Below are 17,717 nucleotides of genomic sequence, written 5' to 3'. Positions count from 1 at the left end.
AGTTGTGTCTCATGAAGCCCCCTCACCCCTTCTTTTATATTACTTGCCCAAGGCAAATAAGGAAATACTTTTTACAAAAAAATAAAATCATCCTCTAGTTTTTCCTTTTTCCTTTTTATTTTTCCTTTTCTTTCCTCTTGATTGAATCAATCACCAACATTAATTTTTGTGATGATTTTTATTTTTAATTATGGCAGGCCCCTTGCTTGGGCACCAAGCAAGGTGGCCGGCCACCTCATCAAGGGAAAAAGGAAATATAATTTTTAAAATTTTACAAGAAGAAATCCTCTTATAAAATTTACAAGCTCTCTTTCCTAAAGTAGGAGTTAAAAAAGGAAAGTTCTAAAAATTAAAACCATGTTTTAAAATTTAAAACTACTCTTATAAAATTTCCTTTTTTAACATGATGATAGAAAATTTTAATTTTAAAACTTATCTTCCTTTTTTTTCTTAAACCATGAGGATGGTTAAAAAAGGAAAGTTTTAAAACTTTTAAAACTCTCTATTAAAACATGTGGCCTAATTCAAATAAGGAAAGTTTTTAAAATTAAAATCTCTCTTTTAAAACTTATAGTTTTCTACAAAGAGAAGATTTTAAAAATTCAAAACAACCCTCTCTTTTTGATTTATTGTGGCCGACCCCTTCATGCTTGGTCACCAAGCAAAGGGTCGGCCCACTACAACAAAATCCCTCATAGACATCAGTGGAACAACATCGGTTTTAGGCTAAAACCGAAGTCTTTGAGTATTTTACACCGGTTTTTCTAAAAACCGGTGTCTATGAGCGCAGATTTTAGCTCATAGACATTGGTTTTTTAGGCGATGTCTATGAGCGCCCTTTTTTTGGTTAATAGACACCGATTTTAACATCGGTTTTTAAAATCCGATGTTAATAAACCCCTTCTTAAATAATTTAATTTTTTCACCAGCCAAAATTTACAAGACTTCACAAAATTCCCTCCAAACCTAAACCAATATCGTGCCCCTTCTCTCAACATAAACCTAAACCTAAACCTCAGCCTCATCTCCCTCTTCCCCTTTCGCCGTCTCGCCCTCGGAGATCTCGCCGTCGTCGTCCCCTTCGTCTGCAAGTCCTGGTACCGCGCCTCCCTCGACCCTAGCTGCTGGCGCCGCCTCAACTTCCGCTCCCTCGATTTCTCGCCGTCGCCGTCCCCTTTGAACAGTGGGTTCATTTCCTCGTCACATCTCCCTGCCCGATTCCGCCGACCCTTCTCTTCTTTCCATTTTTCCCGAGTCGACAGAGCCACTCGTCGCGCCATTTCGTTGCCTAGCTGAGCTTCGCAGGCGGCACCACAGCTGACGGGGCACAACGCGAGGACGAGTGGAGGCGAGACGAAGAAGAAAGAGGCAAGTGTATCTACCTGTGATAACTCGAAATCCATGAGGTATAGTGGGGTGGAAAACCTATAGAAAGTGAGGATTTGGTATGGATTTCGACTGGTTTTCTTCTGGTAAAGGCTTTGATTGTTCTTCCTGGAGATGTTTTGATTTACTTCTTTTGTAGACGCTTTCGATATGTTTTCCTCTTCTGTGGATGTGTTTGATTGGTTTTTCTTTGTATACGATTCGGGTTGGATTCTTCTCGGTGGGATGTGTTCTTGTTGGAGGTTTCGGTTGAAGGTTACTGCTTGGTTTGCGTATGTTACCCAAAATTGTTTGACAGTGATTTCTGATGTGTTCACAGTAGGTTTTCCTAGAGATTTTGGCTGGTGTTCGATGATTTGAGGTTGAGTTGTGTTGTGTTTTCCATGATGAACAAGTTGTAGAGAGTTGCACGTTACCTGTTTGTTAGAATGGGTCACAGAGAGGTCAGAAGTGATTCGAGCTTTCCTTGAAGTTTTGGTTCCTAATTGGAGGGTTTCGGAATGATTTAGAGTCGAATTTGTGTCTTCGTGAGAAGTTGATTTGAAATCTTTGGGTAATTTCCACTCAATGAATTTTCCCCTGCAGCATCGTTTATGGATTTCTCAATTTTACCCTTTGATGTGCATCTAACTATATACCAATTTAGCTGGATGAGCATTATTAAACCCCTTATTTGGGTTCTTTGCAAATTTTCTTTTGTGTATGCTGCCTAATTAACATTTCTTTATATGCAGCTACATCTGCTTGGTGATCGTGTTGAAGAAGCACTAACAGAGTTGGATGGCTGCTGCCAGAATTCTAGACTTTCAGAGCCTTTCAGGTTCTTTTTTGTTACTAATATTTTTTTTATTTATCACACGCGGTAAGTTTTCTCTTAGTTTAAAGCGAAATTTGTTTGTACATTATGAAACTTAAAAGAGTGGTAGATGGATAAAAATGAAGAAAAAGTTGGGACATTTTTCAAGCTCTTCTTTTAAACTTTCACTGTTTATTGTCTTAGCTACAAAGGTGGGAGAAGAATATCGATCGTCGTTTTCTCATCCCATTCATTCACTTAAAAACTGAATAAAAAATTAAAAATAATGAAGCATTTCAAAAATATGAAAAAGCTGAATAAGTATAAAAATATTAAAAATAATAAAACCACTCTGATTTTTTGTTTAAGTTAATGAAATGTAGTGTTCAAAGTAACCATTGAAGATCCTTGCAACTCTTGTTTTTCTTCCAGATTGAAGGCTAGAATTCTGGAGTGTTTTCAAAGCAATCAAGTGGCTACTATTTGTACCTTTATCATGTTAATCGTGATGTGTTTGTCTTAATTATTTGGGCTTAACTATATGGATCTTATCTTAATGAGTGTAGATCTAATGCTTGATCATTAGATCTAATGAGGTATCTGCAGATCTAATGCTTGATCATTTGTCTGTGAGTTCAAGATGACTTTTTTTTTATGCCGATCAGCAATCTGTAGCAATAGCACATAGTTGTATGCAGATCTAATGCTTAGATCATTCCTCTATGAGTTCAAGATTACTTTTTTTTAACACCGATCAGAAATAAATCTACATATTTCCCAGAAAATAGAGAGGTTTCATCTTTCTAAGTGATATGAACTTGTTATCTCTGATAGTTTTTGTGATCATAACATAGACCAAGGAAGAAATCTTCAAGAAATGAGTTTTTTTTATTTAATGGATCAGGCAAATAATTGTTTTGATATCTGAAATTGTTTTCTTCTTGTCCAATTGATTTACATAGATTTTTTCTTCTTTTAATAATTGATAGAAGATTGATTTTTCAAACCTTTGATAATGTGATATTCCATAATGAAACTCATAAAAGAGGAGCACAGAGATTATAGTCTTCATTTCCATGTGTTATTTATGTTTCCTAGTATTGTTATGTTCTTTGGAAATCTCCTTGTAAGAGTTTGCAAAAGTGTTCTGTTTGTCCATCCCTGAAGCCTTGTCCCTTTGAAGCCTAATGTCTAGCAATGGGTTCATCAAGGCCTCATATAATGTCATTGTGCATAAGAGAGATGCAAGTTCTTCTACAGTGTATTTCGATACCTTGCTCAGATACACTAGTTTTGAATAGCATATATAAATTTATGAAGAAATAGTGAAGCAAAATTTGTATAAGCTAAATAGCCTTACCGCGACATCTACATGTGTCAGGATGGGGAACTAATGAGAAGACACTGATCAACATTTTAGCGCATAGAAATGCCACCCAAAGAAAGCAGATTCAGTTGGCTTACGAGGAATTGTACAACGAGAGTCTCACCAAAAAGCTCGAATCAGAACTGAAAGGAAACTTTGAGGTGGTTATTTTTCTCAACCTTTATTGTCCAATGAATGTTTTTATCTGTAGGGGCAACATCATTTGCAGAAGCTAATATTAATTATTTGAAAATTTATAAATGTGAAGAGATCGACATGAACTTAGATATGACTTGAACCAATACTATGAATGTAAGTACATAATTAATGGTAGATTGATAGGACTTGTGGCTTGTTATGCGTGATATGCTTATGTACACTATCACATTGTAGCGGTGTATCTGATTATGTTTGATTCTTCAGAAAGCTGTATACCGCTGGAAACATCCACACTTCCAATCAAAACTTGACACTCTTAATTTGATAGCATGTAAACGTTTACAAAAAGCATTAGATGTTTTGTTTCACAAGAGTGAAAACTAGTTGCTTCTACTTAATATGTACATGGTTTATGCATATGGCTTAGGTGAAAAGGAGAAAAGAACCCACACAAATTGGGACAAATTTAGCTCTGACATAGCATGTACAGTAGCTTAGGGATGACCTTAAGCAATTCACACAACATAAAACACATGAATTAAACAACCCATATTAATTGACCTACATCCCATTAAAGAAAATTTATATGTTGACTTAAGCAATCCTTATGCAACCATTAATGAGTGTAGCATTCTCTCATTTCATAAGCTTATATGGTTGCTTTATTTGCCTAAAATAAGTTACAAACCGGATGCTATGCTTTTGTTACAAACCAGATACTAGTTGGAGACTAAATGATTACCTATGAAGAAAGGAATTAGAGATTAGGAGCTGCAGTGAGTAGAGTGGCTGGATAAGCTATCTTAAATGGTAACCTTAGGATTAAAGTATTGATTACATTTTTAACCTGCTCAACTTCCTCTAAATATCTAACACATTGATACTCGAATTTAACCTAACCTATTAAGATAAATGGGTAATCAAACTTAAAGGGTACCCATTACCATATTTAGCTATACCAATGAATTTCAAGTTCAACTAGAAGTAAGAGTGAGTGTCAATATGCCTGTGGGTACCTCAAGAATAGGGAACTCTTTGTTTTTATGATTTAACCCCTCTTCATTATTTTACTCACCTCTTTTGTTTTTACCTATATTCATGTTTTTCATTAATCAGATAGAGACCCCTAACTACATTATTTAGGCTACAAGCTCGACCTCTACCACATGACTATAGGGAGGAAATGATCATGTTGATCCCTAATCTTATCCCTAGCCGATCATTAAACATTAAATGTGTGGGAATTTACTAGAATCTACTCCTACATGAAGCAAATGAATAAAAACTACAAGTAAAGTTTACCTACCCTGTTATGACTTCAGAAGAATATGCTGAATTTTCCATGTATGCTGGCCTTTAATATAGAGGGCTACAAGAGGATTATATCTTAGGTCAAGACACTCCAAATCCATCATAAACCAAAGGGAAAATAGTTTCTACTTACTAGAGGATTGAATGGACCCAAAAGGAAGCTCTAACTTGCTGTTTTGGGTGCTGAACTAAGGAGGCAGCTGCCTTCTTGCCGCATTCCTTGCTGCTGTGGTTGGTAGCAGAAATCACAGAAAATAGGGGGCTTAGTGCAGGATATTCAGGATACCAAGATGGCATCAGAGGTAGTACAATAAATAGTATATCTCTTCATCAGAGGTAGCTTTGTTCTTCTATGCTTCACTAGATTTGTTGTGTAGTCATATTTCTTTGTTCAACCATTATCATGCCTAGTAAGTTGTTGTATGATGCTGTCGGTTCTTATCAATCTGTACACTTGAATTAGAAGGAGCAAATTATCTATGTTATATTCTAAGCAGCATATACTAAGTGTCATATATGAAAGTTTTAGATTCTATGTTATATTCGTTATCTTGCACAGCAGCCTTTAAAAACTCAGTATTCTATTTTATTTGATACATGTACACATTTGTTTTAGTTATTTGACATATGGTGGATTTATGTGTTTTTACAGTTTACAAATCTCAAGTACTCCAGAGTTGAAATTGATGAAGTGCGGTTCGAGTGGGCTGAATGCATGCTAGATTACATTTGAAGTGCGGTTCTACCTTGATGTGTTAAAAGAATGTTCTACCTTGATTTTGATATTTATTAGCTAGCTTTTGATGTAAAAAGAATGTTTGGGTATTTTATGGATATTGTTGTAAGAAGATTATTTATATAATTTGTGAATATTTGTGTATTTTATGGATATTATTGAATGAAGAATATTTGTACAATTTGTGAATATTTGTGTATTTTTTTTTTGTTATTGTCGGTTTTAAAATCAAATCTGTGCTGTTAGAAAAAATACATATTACATCGGTTTTCCACCGATGTAAAACCGGTGTTATAAAGTAATATTACATCGGTCATTTACCGCTGCCAAAACTGGTGTTATTAACATACAATATTACATCGGTTTTACACCGTGTATGAAACGGTGTCGTTAAGTGATACTACACCGGTTAATAACCGATTCGAAAACCGGTGTCGTTAAGTGATACTACACCGGTTTTAACCCGATGTCTAAAATGACAGACTTTTAACATCGGCTTCATAGACATCGGTCGAAAATCAAATAGACACCGGTGGAAAACCGATGTCTATGAGCGATTTTGTTGTAGTGGCCCCTATAGAAGAGGATGTGGCCGGCCCTTGCTTGGTCACCAAGCATTGGACCGGCCCACTTCTTGGACATCAAGAAGAACCTTACATTTGGATGGACTTGAGGCTATAATGAGGCTACGACAGGGATCTAGAGGAGAAATTAGTTTTGGCCTTCCGATGAGCTTGAGTATCCCGTGCTCGCCCCGAACACACAACTCAAGTTCATCGATAATAACTCATTCCACTAGAGAGTTATTATCGCACTACCGCACCAATGCCAAATTATATTATGGGCTCCTTCTTATCATGAGTGTGTTAGTCTCCCTATGTTTAAGATTACGAATGTCCACTAATTAAGTAAGTTACTGACAACTCACTTAATTAATATCTAGATCCAAGAGTAGTACCACTCAACTTCATTGTCATGTCAGACTAAGTCCACCTGCAGAGTTTAACATGGAAATCCTTATGAGCTCCTCTTGGGAACATTCTCAACCTAGATAACTAGGACACAGATTCCTTCTATAATCAACAACACACACTATAAGTAATATTATTTCCCAACTTATCGGGCATATTGATTTATCAAGCTAAACCTCACCCTTTGATAAGTCAAAGAAATAAATATTAAATATATGTGCTTGTTATTATATTAGGATTAAGAGCACACACTTCCATAATAACTAAGGTCTAGTTCTTTTATTAAGTCAGTACAAAAAGAACTTACCTAAATGGTCCTACTCAATACACTTAGAGTGTACCAATGTAATTTATTAATCAAGATAAACTAATACTTTAATTACAGTACGACTATTCCGATGGTTTGTTCTTTTCCATCTTAGTCGTGAGTAACTGTTTATAATTTATAAAGAACCGATAACATGATCTTCTGAGTGTGACACCACACTCCATGTTATCTGCTATATAAATTAATTGAACAATTACATTTAACAAATAAATGTAGATATTGACCAAATATGATTCTTTTATTTCAAAATAAATGTTTACAAAAACTAGACTTTTAGTATACATTCCAACAATAAGCTGAGACAAGATTTGAATTCTAGCTACTATTTGATTCATTGGTTGTAAAGTTCTATGGGAATAAATTGTTGAAGCTTGGAGTGAGGAAGCAGTAACATCAGATGAAGAAATCAAGTGTACAAGACTAAAATTCAGAATTCAGTGAGATGCAGAATTGAGCAGTTCTGAAAAGAATTGGAAAGCTATGCAGTTTGGAATGAATGGAGTATCAAAATGTTAGAAATGATATCAAGGGAAGGAGAAGCTTAGATGAAGTTTTGTAACGTGAAGAAACAAATGGAATGTTGGTGTCAATAGCTTCTAACAAGATTAATTTTAACACTACACAGATGAAATAGTAATGACAGTTTACAGCAGTGAAGGATGATACTGGATGTAGGAAGAAGAAATAAAAGGCAACAGTGATGGTTGATTGGGTTGTGAAGTGATACTCAATTCAAGGAAAACAACTGTAGATATGAAATGGAATAATGAAGATAAAAGAGTATGTTTGATGAAAAGACAGAAATTTACAGAGAAGTAGCAACCTGGAAGTGCAGATTATGTAGGATGAATTGGGCAATTTTGTGCCAAATAGGGAAATTTGGATGAAATGTCTTGAAGCAGAATTAGTATAAGCAAACTAAAAATAATTTCATAATATCACTGTGGCAAAGCTACAGGTTATCAGGTTTTTAATGGTTGATAAAGAATGGAAGACTTTCAGAACACTTGATGAACCAAATCAAAGAAATCAATGATTCAAGTGGGAATTTCGAAGAATCTGCAGTTAAGAATTAGCAGTACAGAATTCTAGTTGCCAACTGAAACTAGAGAAAGGAGGATTGGTTTTGTGAATTGAGGATGTGAAAAAAAAATGTAAGGCTATATAATTTGCACTGGAACTACAGTGGGAATAAAAGGATGAGTGCAGCCTAGTGTGTTGCAAGACCAAATCAGTGAAAAGATGAAATGCAGAATTTCATACTTGACCGAAATTGAACATCACATAACATTCTAGTTCCATGTCTTCCACCTCAAGTTGAATTTGTCTTCTTCTTTGTTTATTCAGAATTAATTCTTTCATTTACATATGAATTTACTCTCCTTTCCAATGGTTGTAATTTCACGATTGTGCATCTTAATATCTGTGATGGAGGTAAAAACTAGATGAAAAGCAAGCTTATGGTAGTGGACTTGCCATGAGTAGCTTGAGTGATCTCCACCTTTGCAAGAGTTGAGATTAGGATGAGAGTCACTTCAAATTACCTTGTGAGGCTTAGAAATGCTATCATTTCATTTTATTCATGATGGATGAAATTTACTAAGTGTTGAACCAAGGTAAAAATAGAGATCATGAATGTTTGAGTTTATGAAACTTGATAATTACATGTAACTTCATTTTACTTTCTGTGGACATGATCAAGAATAGTTAGGAGAAGGAGGTACCATCTTAGTTGTTATTTTAGTTGGCTTACTTGCACGAGGTGTACAAGAATAAGTGTGGGGGATTTGATAAGCTACGATTAGATACATTATTTTTGGGTTAATATTTGGTGTTCTTTATATATTTGCACATGTTAAATTCCAATTTTGATCATGTTTCCCCAAACAAGGTTTTTATGAGCTTTATGATGTTTTTCCTTTTAATGCATGATTTATTCCTCATTTTGTGAATTTGGTCTTGTAGGGTACTAAGGGATTCATGATTCAAGTGGAGGCTTGGTTCACTCAACAAAATGGAGTCCAAAACCCCAACTGAACTCAACTGAACCTAGACTTTAATTGATTTTAATGGAGCCTAAACCCAAGCTAGATCACACATGAGCTTGACATGAACTTAGGTTTTAATTGGCCAAACCCCTAGGTATAAAAGGAAAAAATCTGGCACAGCGAATAGTGAGCTTGCGCTACTGTTCATAGTGTTGTTTCTCTCGACGGCGCGAACGCGGCTCCTCTCTACTCCTAGATCTGCAGATCAGCTTGTCTTCATCAGCGTGGAGGTTTTCAACTTCTGACGGCCAATTCCTGAGCACCGTTCGTCTTCGTCGAGTGAGTTTGGCTGGCGGATCACTGTAGCTGCAGAGTGTGTTTCTTTCATCAGTCCAGCAGTGTTCCTCTGGGTTAGTTCCATTTCCACTTCAGAACTATCGGCGGTGTTCCTCCAGTGCTTCTAATCCATTTTCGACAGCTCTCCATCCTTCGTAGCCCTTCGCCTAGCTCGTGATTCCAGCGCTAATGAATCCTGTGTGCAACAGTGAGAAACTTGAACTCGCTGAAGATTAGTGAGCAGATTCAGGTGAATCTGAGTTCGTCCACAAGTTCGAGATCACCATTCTGACTTCTGTTGGAGCGGTCTCTGCAGATCCTTGTGTGACGGCAAGGAGAAGACAATTTTGATTTAAGATTTGGTTGTAGGGATGTTGATGTTAGGTTTCTTGTAGTTTGATTCTTAGCATAGAGCTTCTTGATTCTGCACTTTTGTTTTTGAAATTTGCTAGTCCATAGCTTAGATTTGTTTGTAGTCTCATTTTCTGCATGAATCTGTTCTTTTAGTTCTATTACCTTGTGTTCTGTTTTCTGCTTTGTCTGTTCAGCAGTTCTGTTGCAAACTTTGTGTCTTAATTTCGTTGAGAAATTCCTGTATCAGTGATCTTTTAGCTGATAATTTAGTTAGTTTAATAGATTAATTAATTGTTAGTGTAACTAGTGAGTAGTAGTGTTAAGTTTTTGTAAGGTTTCTATTCTACAATGCGTGAGCTGAATTTTTGTGTTTAGGGTTTTTACAGGAAAGTATAGTTGGTTAAGAAGATTAGTTTAATATTAATTTATGGTAGCTTAAGGTCAGTTTTCTAGATTGCTTGAGTTTAATTTAGAGTTTGAAAGGTTTAATAATCACAATTTGATTCAGTTCCATTCTCTGTAATAGTGGTTTGAAGTTTTGTTTCTTTTGGTTGTTTGGAAGTAATTTCTAAAGTAGGGTAGATGGAAATGTTTGCAATTTGATTTTTAGTTGAAGATTTCATTTTAAAACCAAACCCCATTTCATATCTAGAAACCCCAAAAAGAGTGTTCTTAATCCAAGATAAGCATGTTTCTAGCATAATCCTGGAAAATTAGACTCGGCCCTTATACTAGAACATTTCCTTGTGTAGTTGTGGGTTTTCGATCATAACATTAATTTGGGAGTTTATTGTGACAAACATTTGGATAGCTACCAAGTGTCCCTTCTCATTGCACCCAAAACATATTATGTGGTCCTTTGACTTCACTTCGGTGGAGATGCTCACTAAGTTGGTTTCCAAGACTTCTTCTTCTTCTTCTTCACTTGTCTTGGATTCTTCTTCAATTCTTGAGGATGTAGATGATGCCTCATCTTCCTTCTTCTCCTCAGATGTTGAGCATGACTCAACTTCCGTTGGCTCCTCCTCAAGATGAGCAACTTCATCCTTTTCTTCGAATTTTTCCTCTTCGTGTGTAGGCATGTGTTCTTCTCCTAGAACTATCTTTACCTTTTTCCACAACTTGTGGGCATTCTCATATTTATCTACACGACTCATCACGTTAGACGGCAAAATTTTAATCAACATTGATATTACCTTGTCATTTTCCATTGACCCGTCCAATGTCGTGGTTGGAGCTTCTTCCCTTTCTTGTCTTTCGGGACTTCAAATGGTTCTTCCACCACCATCATTGTATCCCAATCCATCTCGAAAAAGTTCTTCATCTTCACCATCCAAAAGGTGATTTCCCATAGACTTCCTCCTTCAAACTTCAGCGGATCTATCAAGCCGGTCATCTTTGCTTCCTTGGCGGTTAGTCCAACGGAGAGCGACCTCGCTCTGATACCACTTGTAGGGGATCGGTGGCCGGTTAGAAGGGGGGTTGGATAGATGACACTCCCAAATCAATTGCTTCCTACATATTTGTTAGTTGTGCAGCGGAATACAAACAATACAAACACAAATACGAAACCTAAATACAAATATAAAGAACAAGAATGAGTAAGCAAATCAACACACATTGTTTAACGTGGTTCGGAGATAAAGCTCCTACTCCATGATTTTCCGTAAGATGAACGATCCCTATACGTCGGAGGATGACTCTCCGGAAACTCCGGCTAGCTCAAACCTCCTTGTGGGTGGAGAAACCTCGCCACAAGCTCACCAAGATCTCTTTGACACAAGGAAAACCTTGAACACTAGTAGACTACTAATTAGACTTTAACCAAGTCTAATTTTGTCAATCATAACCAGGCTCCCAAGGCTTGGTTATATAGGCCGCGAGTTGAAAATCTCCGCCTACCAATCGACTACTAAAACCATCAGTCGACTACCCACTATGGAGATTCGACCGTTACATCCCAACGGCTCGATACTAGTTGACTGGTAAAAGTACCAGTCGACTGCTCCACACTGATCTAGCGAACAGAAGAATTTTGTTCGCTCCTAGTCGACTACACCAGTCGGCTGCTACAGCAACTACTACAGTACTGCTACAATGAAACCCTAAACCTAAGATTTTGCCCTGAGTACAATATCTCATGCACTCGTATCTTCACGACTCACTTGACCCTTCATTGCAGTATTGACCTCTAGCCTTCAAGCCTACTTCCTTTGGCCCTCGTCCCTCGGATGCATCCAAGCCTGCAGCTTGTCCCCAATGTCATCCTTCGCGTATGCCTCGAAGTCATTTCCCTCGGCCCTTATCCTTGCTGCATTATCCACGGTCCCTCGGATGCTCCATCCTTCACCGGACCCGAAGCCATCAAGCTGAGTTATATGTGTATCCTGCAAACCTGCACACTCACATACACATATCAAATAACAAGAGTGAACCTAACTTAAACTCTTTACCCAAATACCAAAACACAAGGTCACACAGATCATTGGGATTGCTCCAACAAGTGTTTGGTAGGATGATAGAGAATGTTTAATTTGTTGAATACTCTGAAAAGGTAGATGGTTTGGAGAAGAAAAAGAGAGTGGAGCCTCCTATGGAAAAATATTGGGAGAAGACACAAGTCTTTGTGAATTTTCTCAAGAGATTTCATGATATTACATTGCAACTTAGTGCTACCAAAAAAACTACATCACCCTTGATTTGGGAGGAAATAATTATAATGAGGATGGTCATTGATTAGACAATACTTGACACTACTGATCCTTCATTACAAGAAGTTGCTAAGAGAAGAGAGAGTAAGTTCAAGAAGTATTGGGGTAATCTTGAGAAGGTGAGCGAGCTTGTTTTCCTAGGTCACATTCTAGATCCTTGTTATAAACTTCAAATGATTGGGATCCATTTAGGAGATGAAATTAGATGCTAGTAAAATACAATCCTTTGTTGATTATTTAAAGAATTGTCTAATGAAGTTGTATCATGCATATAAAGGGAATTCACCTTTGGATCATATTAATGGGGTTGATGATGGCGATGTAAACAAAGATTTGATATAAATGTATAAGAATGATCCCATTAAACTAAACTACCATATGAAAATGGCTCAAGTAAGAAAAACTCAAAAGCAAGTAGAAATAACCAATGAGATGGACAAGTACTTCTCAGATCCTTTTATGAAATAGAGCTCAAGCTTCAATATTTTGGAATGGTGGAAAGGGAATACAACGACATTTCCAGTCTTTTCTAAGATTGTCAAGGATATTTTTTCAATCCCTTCATCTACTGTTTCTAGTGAGAATGCTTTTAGCCTCGGGAGGAGGGTTGTAGATCCATTTAGAGCATTATTCCATCACAAAATGGTGGAGGCACTAGTGTGTACTAGTGACTGGCTTAGAGGTGAAGAATTAACTTCTACAAGGAGTCGACAGAAGATAAATTCAACTTTTATAAGGATTGTGAAGAGTGGTCACAAGTAAGTCAATATTTAACTTGTTTACCTTGGTATAGACTATAGATTATGCTTATATGATATTTGTTATTTGTAGGTACCCTCATTGCTCAATTGTGGATGCTCTTGTAAGAACTTTATGATAGTTTTGATATGGTCAGCCAAGTTAAGTTAGGTCCTGTGTATTTGATCCTCGTGTCTAAGTGTACAGAAACTTAGAAATACAAGATATCGAGTGGAAGACGTAGCTAGAGAGAATAATGACACGGGAAAAGCAGCCAATGAGCTCGGTACATCCGAAGGATGAGATGTTATGGAAGAGTACACTAGTGGGCGAGAAGGATGTGTGTGGCGTTCAAGGAATGAGAAGTTGGGGAGAAAACCTGCTTAAGCAAAAGGTCAGAGTTGGATTCGGGTGAGCTTAACTCCTGTTAGTTCGAGAATCACCCACATAAAGAGATCAGTTATTGAGCTAATTTTGCCTTGTGGAAGGCACCTTCTATGGCTTAGAACGCGCCTTTTATGAACAGTGCAAAGGCACCTTCTAGCCCATAGAAGACACCTTCCAGTGACCATTGGCGAGATAGAGTTTTATCTTCAATGGATAAAACTTATCTGATGGAAGACGCCTTAGACCATCTTGGAGGTGCCTTGCAATCTCAAATAGAGTTTTTCAGGGGTTATAAAAAGACCTCTGGAGTTAGGAAATAATCAACAACTGAACTACAACTTGTGTATCCACTTCATAGTCTTTTTCTGAGCTTTCAAAAACTGTAAGAGACCTTTTCACCTTCAACGAAGGAGAATTTTAATGTGCTTCTATTTGCCTTGAATTAACAACCATCTCGGTTATAACCAAGTAATTCCTGAGCCTCTTTTTTAGTTATTCAGTTTTATTATTCTATTTATTTAAGTTGTGTTAGTCTAATCAAGACCAAAGTTTGAGAAGGGGTTAATTTGATTTTATAGGCAATTCACCATCTCTTGCCGATCTCTGCTGCACTAACAAGTGGTATAAGAGTCCAACCGCTTCAGAAGGACTAACCGCCGATCAAAGCTAATAAGATGATGGTCGGACCAAGCATCTATCCGCCAACATTTGAAGGGGAGTTCGAGTTTTGGAAATGCAAAATGGAGGTCTTCTTCAAGATAAATTTTGACATCATGCTAAGTATCAAAAATGATTTCGAAGTACCTAAAATAAAAGATGAAAAAGAACTCAAGGAATACTGATGAAGCAAACAACAAAGAAATGAATTTATGGCTAATGGTAAAGCTGAATTTCATCTACTTAATATTCTACCCGTGTAGGAACTTAAGAATCATCAACTATAATTGTGTAAAAGAATTTTGGAAAAAGTTCTTGGAACACCATAAAGCATCAAGAAAAGAAGAATCCAACTCTTTGATGGACATCGCTTCGTCATCAGAGGAATTCGAGATCGAGGAGATCAGCTACATATAGTGCTAGCAGTCAAATACCGATGTAAAATATCGAAAAAGGTGAATAACCTTAAGGGAAATTTTAGGGATTTTTAGGAATTTTTTGAAAAATTTTCGAAGTTCGTATGACGTATGTTAAGGGGATAATTATTAGGCTAGCGGAAAGCTCATTTAAACTATCCTATTTGAACGAGGAAATGTTTAATTTCTTTAATTTTTTCTTTTTCTTTTTCTTTCCCCGTGCCCTAACCCATTCTCACGTCGATTTCTTTCCCTTCCTCTCGATCCTCTCGATGCCGCTTCTCTCTTCCTCTTCCCCTCTTCCTCTTCGTCGAGCTCGCGTCGCCGCCACCCATTCTCGATCCCTTCATCTCCCTCAACCCAGCGCCGCTTCATTTCTTCTTCTCCATCGCGAATAAAACCCCTCGGCCAAGGAAAGTCGAGCCCTTTCCCCTAGCGCCGACCCCCCTTCTCTCTGCTCTAGCACCGCCAGTCGATCGCCGGCCACCGGAGACTTGAGCTCTCCCATCTTCACCACAGATCACCTTCCCTCTGCCCTAGTTGGATTCGCTGATCCTTCTCTCCGTGCTGCCGCCGATCACCATAGCCGACGCCAACCGCCGCCCTCTTCCTTACACACCTGTGCCATAAGTCGTCATGGTTCTTCCATGCCAGCAAACCATCTCCAAGCTCTGACATCACCTCAGATGTCCTCTAGAGTCACTGTCTTGTGCACTTCCATCGTCGGGGAGGTGAGTCGTCGCCTCTGTAAACTGTCGCCAAAGAGGAGAAGGTAATGCAACCTCCTACCTCCTATGCTTTGTTCGTTAATTCCTTATGGAGATGTAGGTTAATAGGTTAACTGTTGGATTCGAATTGAGGTTTGTGTTAGATCCGATTTGTTAATTAACCAAGGTTAATGAATGAATTAGGATTCTTGGTAAATAGGAATTTGGTTTAGCTATTTGATACACATGGGAGTAGCTAAATTATATGTTTGATTTGCAGGGCTTTGATTCGAGACAAGTGTCTCGACGTGGGATCTATTTCAGATACGATCTCCATTTTTGAGGTGGGTACCTTGACTTATCTCTTTTAATAATGTCATTTCGATATGCGTAGTAGGTTATAGCCACTAGTAATAATTATGTTTATCTTTGTTTTGGTATGTCACTACTTGATACCTATAGCATGCTTTTGTTTGTTATTAAATGTATGCATTTAGACTTATATTCTTTTGTTCTTGCCATGTATACTTATGAGCATATAAGTAGTGACATACATTGCCTTACTATGTACAGGACTAATTACTAGACATATCTAACATGTGTACCTAGTTTCATGATACTTAGGTCCTTGTTGGATTTCTTTACCTTTTGATATATATTATGGAGGTGTCAGGATTTACATGCTTAGTGACATGCATCTTTTTTGCATGATTGCATGCTGAACGATTGTCGGCTCCATTATTATTGAGCACATCGCTTCAGTTACATGGATCTGCACACACAATCACTTATGGGTTAGTGGTATATCAAGCAGGGTGTGTTGTAGCAGGTTGTTCTGTCAAGGGCTCCGCTGGCCCGCTCATGGGTAGTGGTGATGTAGTGTGGTAGCAGGACAGGGATCCCTCCTCTGGATTATCTCTAGGAGATGAGAGCATTGAGCTTCCCACTTATGATTTGGGATAGGAGGATAGCTGTACTCCGACAGCATCCTGTCCACATTCAGGAGTAGTGATGGCAGAGTGCACAGTTGTTATAGCTCTACCCACTCGGTCTCACCATTGCGTGTGAGATGGCTGACTGGCGTCAGGGGTGACCAGGACATTTTGCATCATATGCATGGATTGCATGTATTGCTTGTGATTACTGCATATTGGATGCTGCATTTCTGTAGTTGCATATAATTGACATGCATACAGGAGACATGATGAGTTGGGTCTTACGACCTTTATGTCAGGATAGGAGACCCAGGTGAGTACAGTTTTCTCCTATCTTTAATTTCAGTTTTGCATTTCCAACTATTGTCGAGGAGACTGTACAGTATAATTATTATTATTGGATATATTATACTATGCATGTTAGCTTGATACTCGCTAAGTGCTGGACTCACACCATTGATATATTTTCTATTTCAGGTTGAAGCTGTCAGGAGGTTCTAGTCGTTAGTCCCCCACTAGGTGTCAAGATGACTTTCTGGTTTTGGACTTTCGTTATTTCCTTGTTTTGTTATGTCTACATACTTATGATGTGTAGTTCTTGTACTTATGAATTCTATGGCGTGCTTCGGGTATGATGCCCATGTTTTCCGCTGCGAAGATTTTCCATTGTGTTGTGTTTTTCCTTAGTGTAGTGGAGTAGGTTTTAAACTTAGCAAATTCATGCCCCTTAGATATGTATGATAACTTAAAACTAGAAAATTAAAAATTAAAAGAACAAATAGAATCTAGATGACTATGCATGCTCAACATCAAAAGATTTACAAAACTTAAATTTTAGAAATTATAGATGACTCAATTGGTATATCAAGAACTATAGGGGTCAAATTAAAAAAATTCCTAAAAATTATGTTCCACCAAAATTCTTGATTAATCCAGTAGGTAGAAACCTATATTGGGTATCAAAATCTTTTTTAGATTAAATTCTAAAATTTTTGAATTATTAGGATAGAAATTGTATTAATTAGAAAAATATTTTTCAAATAAATTTATTTATTTGAATTTCTTATTCAAAATTTTTATACTTATAGAACAACAGTATTTCTATTAAGGTTTTTTTTTATTTTTTTCGTTGAGTTAATTTTTATGAAATTATCAATAAAAATCATATTTTATGATTTAAAATTCTTATGCAGACTTATTTTTGAAAACTTTTATTTTTCTATGAAAACACATAACATTCTCTAACTTAATAAATTTTTTTGATTTTTTTTAATATTACATGAATTATTACGAATTATTTTGAGAAACATAAAATTTTAATATTAAAAATTTAATAAAATAGAAATTTAAAAATTTTTATTTTTTTGCTGTTACGTACACAATGCGTTTTACATATCCAAGAAAATTAGTAGAATTTTTAGAATTACAATTTTTG

General features: G+C 36.9%; 3 long non-coding RNA genes across 3 annotated transcripts; all 3 read left to right on the top strand.

Annotated features, from left to right (window-relative positions):
• Positions 1-2,163: 2,163 nt before the first annotated feature.
• Positions 2,164-5,728, top strand: LOC121985987. The gene is made up of 3 exons (XR_006113321.1): positions 2,164-2,206; positions 3,564-3,709; positions 5,671-5,728. It is a non-coding gene; the product is annotated as an uncharacterized LOC121985987 (long non-coding RNA).
• A 3,499-nt stretch (positions 5,729-9,227) lies between these two features.
• LOC121985932 lies at positions 9,228-10,022 on the top strand. Its single transcript, XR_006113302.1, has 2 exons — positions 9,228-9,451; positions 9,520-10,022. It is a non-coding gene; the product is annotated as an uncharacterized LOC121985932 (long non-coding RNA).
• Positions 10,023-14,865: 4,843 nt separating this feature from the next.
• LOC121985880 lies at positions 14,866-16,928 on the top strand. Its single transcript, XR_006113292.1, has 3 exons — positions 14,866-15,412; positions 15,628-15,691; positions 16,760-16,928. It is a non-coding gene; the product is annotated as an uncharacterized LOC121985880 (long non-coding RNA).
• Positions 16,929-17,717: the final 789 nt, after the last annotated feature.

Source organism: Zingiber officinale, chromosome 1B (genome assembly GCF_018446385.1).
Source record: "Zingiber officinale cultivar Zhangliang chromosome 1B, Zo_v1.1, whole genome shotgun sequence".
Lineage (NCBI taxonomy): Eukaryota > Viridiplantae > Streptophyta > Magnoliopsida > Zingiberales > Zingiberaceae > Zingiber > Zingiber officinale.
This window is presented reverse-complemented; position numbering and strand designations above follow the sequence as displayed.